We start from the raw sequence: 10,270 nt of genomic DNA on the forward strand, positions 1-10,270 counted from the left end.
TATATATGAATATATAGTCACGGGATGTGGATACAGGACAGGGAAGATAGTCAATGGTATTGTAATAGCTATATACGATGTCAGAGGGGTACTAGATTGGGGGAGAGGGGTTATAACTTTGTGAGGGGTGTAAATGTCTAACTATTACATTGCTTTGTACACCTGAAACTAACTAACTAACTAAATAAATAAAACTTAAAAGAACAAAAAATTAATATTAGCCAATCTGGAAATCTTACTCCCCATAATATAAAAACGATACTTTGAGATCTAAAATATTTTTTTTACTAAACAAACTATATAAACATTTAAAGTAATTATTAAAAATTCAACTTCAGAATTTATAAAGATTCGTTATAAAAATACATTGGCAGTCACTTTTATAAATGTACCATTTACTACATTACAAAATGGTCTCTAATATAAAATTGCTTTAATAACTAATATTTTAGAATCTGAAAAACCTCATATTAAATCAGTTATAAAATCCTCTTGGAAAACTTTGGTGTGCATCTTCAGAAGGTTTATAAAAAATGTTCTAATATCACCTCAAAGGCCTGTAAACATTCCATTCTATTAAAGCACAAGAGAATAAGTAATGTATATTCAACTGCATACAGAATATGGAATAAAAAACAAAACAAAACAAAAACTATATCTTTGTAGAAAATCACCATTCCCAAAATAACCAAAAAACAAACTTTAAAGGTGTCAATTTTTAAACTGTTCTCTTTCCATTGTGATAAAAAAAAGTTACAAAATCACCACACTGCATTCATGTACCTTAGATGCCCTTTCAGACAAGGCCTCAAAAACAATTTAACCCAGTCTGAAAAAACCCTCTCAAATCCAATGACAAACTTATAAACTCATTTAAAAGACTTGACAATAGAACAAGTATATGTAATCAGAACACCTAATTTATATACAGAGTGTGCCAAAATAACTGTATACACATTTTAAGAACGGAAAAATATTGTATTAAAATTGTAATACTCAATATATACCGATAACAAAAGAAAAATACAAGTCATATGTATACATTTTTTTGGCACCTCCAGTATTTAGCTGTGTATTCGCCTGTCTTTTATATTTGTAATTTAGAATTTATTAGCAGAAATAAAATACACATGCACACAGTTTTAATATATAAATTTTAGGAAATAGTAAGAAATGCAAACCTATAGGGTAGTTTGATTTATTTTTAAAAATTCAGTTTACCAGATTTTATCTACTACATTTGGATTATTGACAACAATTGTTATTTAGAAAATTCAAATTGGTGAAAATTCATTTCCTGTTTCTTGAGTATGTTTAATTTTTACAGAGCTCCCAGTAGTGCTGGTAACTTCCTTGAGGTCATTTTCCACTTTATCGTCTGTCACCAGATCTCCTGCATAAGATATTTATCTTTGCATTGCAAAAGCCAAAATAGAAGCTTCATTTTTGACCTTTTAATTTATAAAACTCCACTAAAATGAAAAAAAAAATCCATCCAATTTTTAGACAAGTCCACAAAATATTTTCTTTCTTAAGAATCACTTTTATAGGAATAAAGATCATTCAAAGTTTTTAACTCTTCTATTAGAGTATTATTTGGATTTTCCAGGACTGCAACTCGGTTTTCCAGGCATTTCACATATTCTTTCTTCTTTCTGCAACATTTTGAGCAGCTTCTTTGTTTTTCATCAACGTTATTTCTCTTTCCAATTCGGGGTCTCTGTCTTAGTTGTCTGAGATGTAAGAGTCATAGGAGAGAGAAGTCACCGCCAGTTTGTGGCCGTGAAGTAGCGGAAGGAGTGGTTCCGATCTCATATGTCTGTATATCTCCTGTTGCAGTTTGTACAACCACCTATTGCTGGGCACAAGTATCCGCTGACCATCAGAAGTCTGTGCATACTGGAGCATTGTTGTACCTTGCTGAGTACTGCCTGAATGTGTCATGGTTAATGTCGAAGTCCCTGGACTCCATCTGTGCCTGGACTGGCCAGATGCAAGGCTCCATTTGGGGTAACGGCAATGTACCCTCCGGTGCTATTCTGATAGATGGGAGTTGAAAGAGACATCGACGTAACAGCAGAAACTCCAGGGTTTTTTCCGTTTCCTTTTCTGTCCCACGTATGTTCTGAAGATAGGTCTTTCAAAAAAAAAAAAAAAAAAATCGATAAGATGGGCGCCGTGCTAGGATCTCGTGGGCTTCCTGTGAGAAGCCTGTACTATCAGATGAGTCCTGAGATTCCTCGCTTTCTGATAAAAATGATACCTGTTGAGCAATATGAGAAATATCACCTCCTTGAACTGTTGAACCAGGTTGAGGTGCTGTCTCTGAAGTATCACTCCTGTGGGAATCTTCCATGGTCAACTCTATATCTTTCTGCCTGGCCACTCGATGGTCACTTCCACGCCGCCCTCCCAGGTAGATCTGAATTCACTACCTATTTCTCCACCCCTTTACACAGCAGGAACGTGCCTCTCTCAAGCTGCTTGCACTTGTAGTGCTGGGAGAATCAGTGTCACTTAGCCAGCTGCCATTTCCTAGGCAGTCAGGACCCCCACTGGTGACAGGATCTACAGCAGACAGGGGCAGGGCGAAATAGTGTTTTGAAAGAAGACTCCACTGGTATCTGATTCAGGGAATTAATTTAAACTGACAAAATATTTTTTAAGTGAATTATTCAAGTTGTGCTCAAATTAAAAAAAAAAAAAGGATAAGTAGTTTATGTACGTGCCTCACTCTGAAGAAACAGCTCCCCATTTCCATGTGTGTCACAACAGGGCATGTCAATGGATAAATGGCTTTGAGATCACTTCAAATGCCTTACAGCTTATCCAGAATAAAAATGTAGAAAACAAATATACCCTTGTACAAATCAGCCCCCCAAAAATCTAGTTGCAAAAATCCGTTGCAGAGTATTAAGAAACAAAACAAAACAAAAAATATCAGGGCCACTAGATCAAGCAATGATGCCTCACTCTTCTTAATTATAATGTCAATCATCCTAAGAGTAGGATAAAGCCAGAATTCACAAAACAGTAAATGGAAGTAAATAAATGTACTTGCTCATTTCTTAATCTTCTCAATTCTGACACATAGTTGAGATAAATGCAATTCTTACTTTTCCACATACATTAACATGGAAAGTAAGCGATTGTATTTGTTTTACCTATGAAGAAAAATACAAGAAATATTTAAAACTTCCTAAAGAGAGGTCCTGTTTTGTTACATACCTTATATTAAGTTTTAAATACTATCTTTTCAAATATGTAAAGCTAAATTTATCTGGTTTCCAACATTTCCTGGATGTATATTTCAGGTGAAAATATTTTATACTTGACTTACATAATGATTTGAAGCATAATTATATTTATTTTTACTCTCTATCATTACTGAACCTATGCCCAGGTTACAAGAATTAGTTTTATATAAATCTAGGAAAATCATACTTTGGAAAGGAACTGTTTCATTGAGCAATATCATTGATACGTGCCAAAAGCAAGCAAACTATTTTTCTTAACTGCATTATTGCTTCCCCTCCATTCAGTTGAATAATTGAGTTTATGGTGCAATACCTCAATGTCACTTAAGATTACCTCAACTCTGAATCCCCAGAGAACTTTGAGTATGCTAATAGTGAATAGAACAAGCAAGAAAGAGAGAAGGAAAGGCAATCAAACAAAGAACAAACAAAAAGGAAAAAAAGCTTGTATAGATCATATAGATAGGAGTGGAAAGGAAAGATAAAAGCTATATGATCAAGCTTGGGAAAGAGTGTTTTGTACTAATTTCTCTCAGGTTCCTTTTTCTCCAATTCATTCAACCATCCACTAAAATCTGATTTTTCTTCTTACCCAATTTCTAATTTTATTTTTTTGAAATGTAATGATTAAGTATGAAATTCCTCAGATAGCTCACCCTTTCCTAGAAACTTACTTACATTCACGTCAAGTAGAAATGCAATTGTATCCATCTACATTTATTATTTATATCTTCGCTTGTTCATTCAGTATTTTTGTGGCCTCCTGTAGCTTTCAATAGCTCAGCTCTCAGTCTCAATTAGCCCTTCTTTTAAAACTAGTAATACATGTTTGTGTCTCATAAGAAAAAGTAAATTAAAAAGTCTAAGTCTCAGAATTTCCTTCCCCCAAGATGGAACAAAGTGCATTAAAAAAAAAAAAAAGATTAAAATGAGATGACAAATGCCTATACCAACAGCTACCAAAGCAAAAAAAAAAAAAAAAAAAAATTGTAAAGTATAATTTATTTAACTCCAAAAATCAGAGGTGAAAGAGATGAGAAAACTATTTTGGATTGGCACAGAGAACCAGAAAGATTTCATCCCTACACATGCATCAACTCCCCCAGAATCCACACTGTTGAGATGACTAAATCTGTGACGTTACAGAAATATGCAAAATTTTCAGCTAAACCAATTACATAGAAGTTTACATATGTTTGGAATATTGAAATTGGCTGCTGGGGAGAAAACAGTGAAGTCAGGAAAGCAGATAAATAGATTCTCTAAGAAAGAAATTAAATCTTCTTGGTAAAAACAATCCATATATAAGGGTGTGGTATATAAGACATAAGTTTGTGGCATACACTATTGTGTAAAAAAATTAACCTATTAATAGAGGACATAAGATCCCAGATATTGGTACAAAGCCAGAACATATTTTTCACTAGATAAATTTCTCCCTCCTTACCTTGTCCTTTAGCTACAGAAATGTCAGAAAACACAAAATTCCTGGCTCTCCCTGTATTTGAGGGGGAAATCAAACTGGTATGAGATATAAATAGAAAGAGAATCAAACATTATGAAAAATTATATATGGCCATAAATACCCAAGCACAGACGAGATGAAAAGATATAAAGTAGAAAATATTTAAAATACTACAGCATGAGAGAAAAGGAGACAGAAACAAAAGATATATATATACGGCAAAAAACCACCACCATAACAGGAAAAGTTAAAGAACCCAAGAAAATGCTATAGATCAATGTAATAAAATAAAATTAAAAATTAAAAGGTAAAATTTCAAACTTAAGAAAACATATTGAGGACCAACAAAAACACAGAAAACTAAATTCAATAAATTAATAAATTAATAAAACAGCAAGGAACAGTACAGAAAATTAAAATTAAAATAGTGTAAAAAGGGCTTTAAAACTATGGTGAATACCAATGTAAAATGACAAAATTATTTAGCAGTTATACTATATATGTGTGTGTGTGTGTGTGTATGTGTGTGTGTGTGTGTGTGTATATATGTATATATATACCGTGTTTCTCCAAAAATAAGACCTAGCCAGACAATCAGCTCTAATGTGTCTTTTGGAGCAAAAATTAATATAAGACCCGGTGTTATTTTACTATAAGACGGGTTCTTATATAATATATTTTACTATAATATAAGACCAGTCTTATATAATATAATATATATGTTATATATATATATTATAATAATATAATGCATCCAAAAGACGCATTAGAGCTTGAGTGTCTTGTTAGGTCTTATTTTCGGGGAAACATGGTATATATATGTATATATACAAGGTCGGACAATTAAGTTCGTGAACTTGTTGCAACGATGTTGTTAACTTTTTTTGATATCAGAGGGATTATTCATTATGAATTTGTACCAACTGGACAAACAATTAACCAAATTTACTATTTGGAAATGCTGTAAAGCTCCTTGAAAAAGTTAGACGACCGGAACTTTTCACCAACAATTCATGGTTCTTGCATCACAATGCACCAGCTCACAAGGCACTGTCTGTGAGGGAATTTTTAGCCAGTAAACCAATCACTGTATTGAAACACCCTCCCTATTCACCTGATCTGGCCCCCAAGGACTTGTTTCTTTACCCAAAGTTAAAGGAAATTTTGAAAGGAAGACATTTTGATGACATTCAGGACATGAAGGGTAACATGACAGCTCTGATGGCCATTCCAGGAAAAGTTCCAAAATTGCTTTGAAGGATGGACTAGGCACTGGCATTGTGCATAGCTTCCCAAGGGGAGTACTTCGAAGGTGACCATGGTGATATTCAGCAATGAAGTACATAGGACTTTTTCTGGGATGAGTTCACTGACTTAGTTGTAGGACCTCCTGGTGTGTGTGTGTGTGTGTGAGTTTGTGTGTGTGTTTATGACGAAGAAAATTCAACATAAGATATAATCCATATTTCTGAAGCAGAGAAGTCAACAGGAGGTAAAAAGATTCATTCAACAATATACTCTAAGGAATTTCCATTATATTGGGAACATTAAAAAATGAACTTTTGATGATATGAAGTGCTCTGCTTCAGGGAGATTTGATACAGAATGTTCAGTACATGATATATTGTACTTAGGTTATTGTTCCTCAACTATAAAGGAATCAGTGAGCAAAACAGAAAAAAAGTCTTATATTGCCCAGAGATTTAATTCTTTTGGAAACATGGCATAAAACACGCAAAATCAGTGACAAAGTTAGTTCTACATGATTTGATCAAGGTATTTTTTATGTTCTTCAAACTTCTCTGTATTTCTAATGTTTCTGGTGGGGGGGAATCCGTAAGCTGTCATTCACTTTTAATACTGAGTTATCAACCAATCTTCTATTTCTCCCAAGACTATCTTTCTATTTACTGTAAATATGCTGGAAGAAGTTATTAAATATTTGCATAGAATTCCCAAATCCTATAGGGAGAATAGAATAACGCTTCAAAAACTGTATACTTTTTAAAAATACAAGAATAAGTTTTAGAATAAAGCGATTATCTGGCTTTAGGTATAGTAGAGAGGCAATTTCAGCATGTGGAATGTGGAGTCAGACAGTTTCTGTTTCAAGTCCAGTCTGAGTTGTTGAATATTTGGATGACCTTGAGAAATTCACTTCAACATCCCATACTTCAGTTTCTCTAACTACACAATTTGGATAATATAATCTATCTAATAAGATTAATATGATATAAAGTATGCACAGGGCTTTACATTCTTTCTACTATTAAGATAACCACAGAATACAAGTTAGTTCTTAATGCTATTTTCCTTTCCCATTTACCCGTCTGTTGTTTTATAAGTCAAGAACACATCTGGAAAATGATTTAGATCACAGTGGTGCTCAATACTGCATGCACATTAGAATCCTTAGGGATGCTTTTTAAAAATACAGATGCCTGAATCCCATCACTAGGGATTCTTACATAATTGGTCTTCGAAGGGACTGAAGCCTCAAATTTTATTTCAATCTCCCTGGTGACTCTTATTTGCAGCCAAGTTTGAGACCCACTTATTTAGAAACAATTTAAATGGTATTGTCTCACTAGGTTATTTTCAATTCCTGTAAATCCTTTCATATGCGTGTTATTGAGTTGTGTTGGCCCTATTAAAACTTCCACTATGAATCAAATGCAAATTCTTGTCAGCCTCACCTTCTAAGTATTTCTCAAGCTCATCTACTCACTTTCCCTCATTTTAGCCGTTTGGCCTTCATCGTCTTCCACCTGGGTTGTTCAATAGTTTCCCTATTGCTATCTCTCTTTCCATGATGGCTCTTCTCAAATTTCTTTTTCAGGCCAGCAGCAGATTCTTACTATTCTACTAAATCTTTTCAATGCTTATAGCTCTGCACCTTGTCCTTCAATGTCCTCCACCACTTTCTCCTGCTTGACAATAAAGCATCATCTCTTGCCATTGATGCTACACAATCTGTGTTCAAGTACCATCAAATTGTCGTGTCATAACACTACATGAAATGTACTATATCTTTGCTTATGCCCGTGCTGTTTCTTGTCCTTGAAATGTTCTTTCTTTCTTTTCTGGGATCCTCCTTCTAGATTTATCTCAGAAATCCAGTCCTCCTGAAAAACCCTTAAACTCGTTGTTCCAGGAAAAGAATACCTGCCCTATGCTCATGAAGCTCTCATTGCATGAACCACTCTATTAAAATTATTCTATTAGACTTTAAGTTCCTTAATGAAGCTATAGAGTATATCCTATTTTTTGTCCCTAAAGTTAGCATCTTACCTGTGGCAATCAATATATATGAATTCATTAAATTGATCCAAGGAGCAAAAAAATATAGTAGCAGTTGAGACTTTGTGCTTTCTAGAATAGAAAAATCCTTTATTGTCAACGGCAATTAAGAATACTTTTACGAGCTTTTAATCATCTTTTAGTCATACTTATAGCTAAAAATAACTTTAGGATTACCACATGCAGTGATGGAAACATTGTACTCTGCATTTTATGGGGTCATGATTTGTTTCTTGGAATAAATGGAGTATATAAATGGGATCCCGACCCCTTAAATTGTGCAGGTCATCCATGGTGGTCTAGGCTAACTCTAATCAAATATGCTAACATATTGAAGCAGTAACTTTCCAAACTTGTGGAATTTCATTATGCTTATAAGTTAACAGGAAAATATTCATCTCAAATTGAGCCATTTTTGCAAAATTAGTGGAATTGAAAGTATCATTTAAAAAATGTATTTCTCAAATTGTTTTTAAATAAGGTATTTCACCAAGGAGACCTCGTTTAACAATTTACCACTTAAAAAAAAAAGTGGACCTTTTCTGTTCAAAATATTTTTGTTTAATTATTTTAATCGTGAGAAATAAATTTGCAAAATGACAAATTATCAGAAAGAAGAAATTTAAAACGAGCAGACTTTTATTTTTAAGATTTAAATAGTCAACTAGAAAAACTAGTTCTGAGACCATTCTTTCATAATTGATTTTACTGTTATGACAGATGTATACATTCTATTCATTTTTTTTTCTTGAAAAGATCTTTTGACTTTGCCCTACCCAGCAGCCTTCTTCCCCACCCATAGCTTGAGTTTACCTCATACAACGAGTAGCCAAGCATCACAAGGAAGAGAGTCTCAGAAGTGTTCTACTATCGTGAACTTAATAGGATCTTCTCAGAAATGGCAAATTAACAGATTTTAAGATCTGGATGCTATTTTCTAGACCTTGTTAAGATGATACTTAATCCTCAACTTCAGTCTGGTACATTTTTAAGCAACAGAAACAATCTGAGATCCCATACAGATGCCAAGCCTAAAATATGGCTTGGATGGTTCCGTTTGATGACCTGTTGTTACCAGTCACCGTGTTAAGGGAAATGATGCATTCTTAACACTGAAGCCCCATAATTACCTGGAACAATCCCAAATGCTGTTAACAATTTTTTTCAGGCTATAAAAATGTTGTTAATGCTGGGTCTGATTATCGATATAGTTTTGTGACGTCTTCTACAGTTATAAAATGGGGGATTTATTTTGATAGTAGAATCAGATATTTTGCTTCCAGTGTATACAAGAAAGTATTGTAAATAGAACTGCCAATTTTCTTAGAATCCACTTTTACATTCAATAATCGTAAATAGAACTGCCAATTTTCTTAGAATCCACTTTTACATTCAATAATCCAGTCTGAACAGTCAGTTTTAAAGCATCATGGTTATGAAAAGGTTCTTTACTTTTATTTTTTTTATTTAGGATACCTACTACTTTCTGTTCCCAAATTACCACAAAGATATCAATAGAGACTAATTTAATTTTGGACTTCAGTTCATCCAACAACCAAGCACATTTGAGAAACCACTTTGTCATTTTACTAGCTTTCTTCTCAAGTTTTATCATTATCTTGGTGAATCTTAGAATTTCCCCCACATTTGCAGACCAGATGAACAGTAAAAGTGGACCTACCTCAGTGTAAGTACATTTACGACTAAGATATTGAGTGAGGAAAGACCACTGGAATCTGTATTTGACTCATGATCTATTCTAATGGAATAATTTGATATCTGAACTAAATATAGGCATGAAACTTTTATTGCATGTAATAGATTGAAATAAAATTATGTATGTCCCTAAATAGAAATAATCAAGTAAATCATGATTCATTCCTATTACAAAATGTATTTTCATAAACATGTTTTTTATCAAGAGATAAAAAATATTTAAAATAATGTGAAATGCCTTTGATATAGCATTAAGTATAAAAACGAACAAAAAATTATATATCATAAATTATTTAAAATATATAATAATATATGCATAAAAGTAGGAAAATAACATGAAATGTTATAGAATGATTATCTCTATCAGGGAATTATGGATGATTTATTCTGCCTTTACCTGGAATTGCTCTGCATTTTTTTTTTTTGTTGCTATAAATCACTTTTATAATAAAGAAAATAATTAATTCAGATCACATTAGATAATGACAAACAGAAATAAACTCAAATTTTTATGTTTTAAATTATTTCATGG

The 10,270-nt window shown here is 33.0% G+C and overlaps 1 pseudogene; it reads right to left on the reverse strand.

Moving 5' to 3' along the window:
• Positions 1 to 1,531: 1,531 nt before the first annotated feature.
• LOC117023212 (cyclic AMP-dependent transcription factor ATF-1-like) lies at positions 1,532 to 2,356 on the reverse strand (annotated as a pseudogene).
• Positions 2,357 to 10,270: the final 7,914 nt, after the last annotated feature.

The sequence above is a fragment of the Rhinolophus ferrumequinum genome, chromosome 6 (genome assembly GCF_004115265.2).
Source record: "Rhinolophus ferrumequinum isolate MPI-CBG mRhiFer1 chromosome 6, mRhiFer1_v1.p, whole genome shotgun sequence".
Lineage (NCBI taxonomy): Eukaryota > Metazoa > Chordata > Mammalia > Chiroptera > Rhinolophidae > Rhinolophus > Rhinolophus ferrumequinum.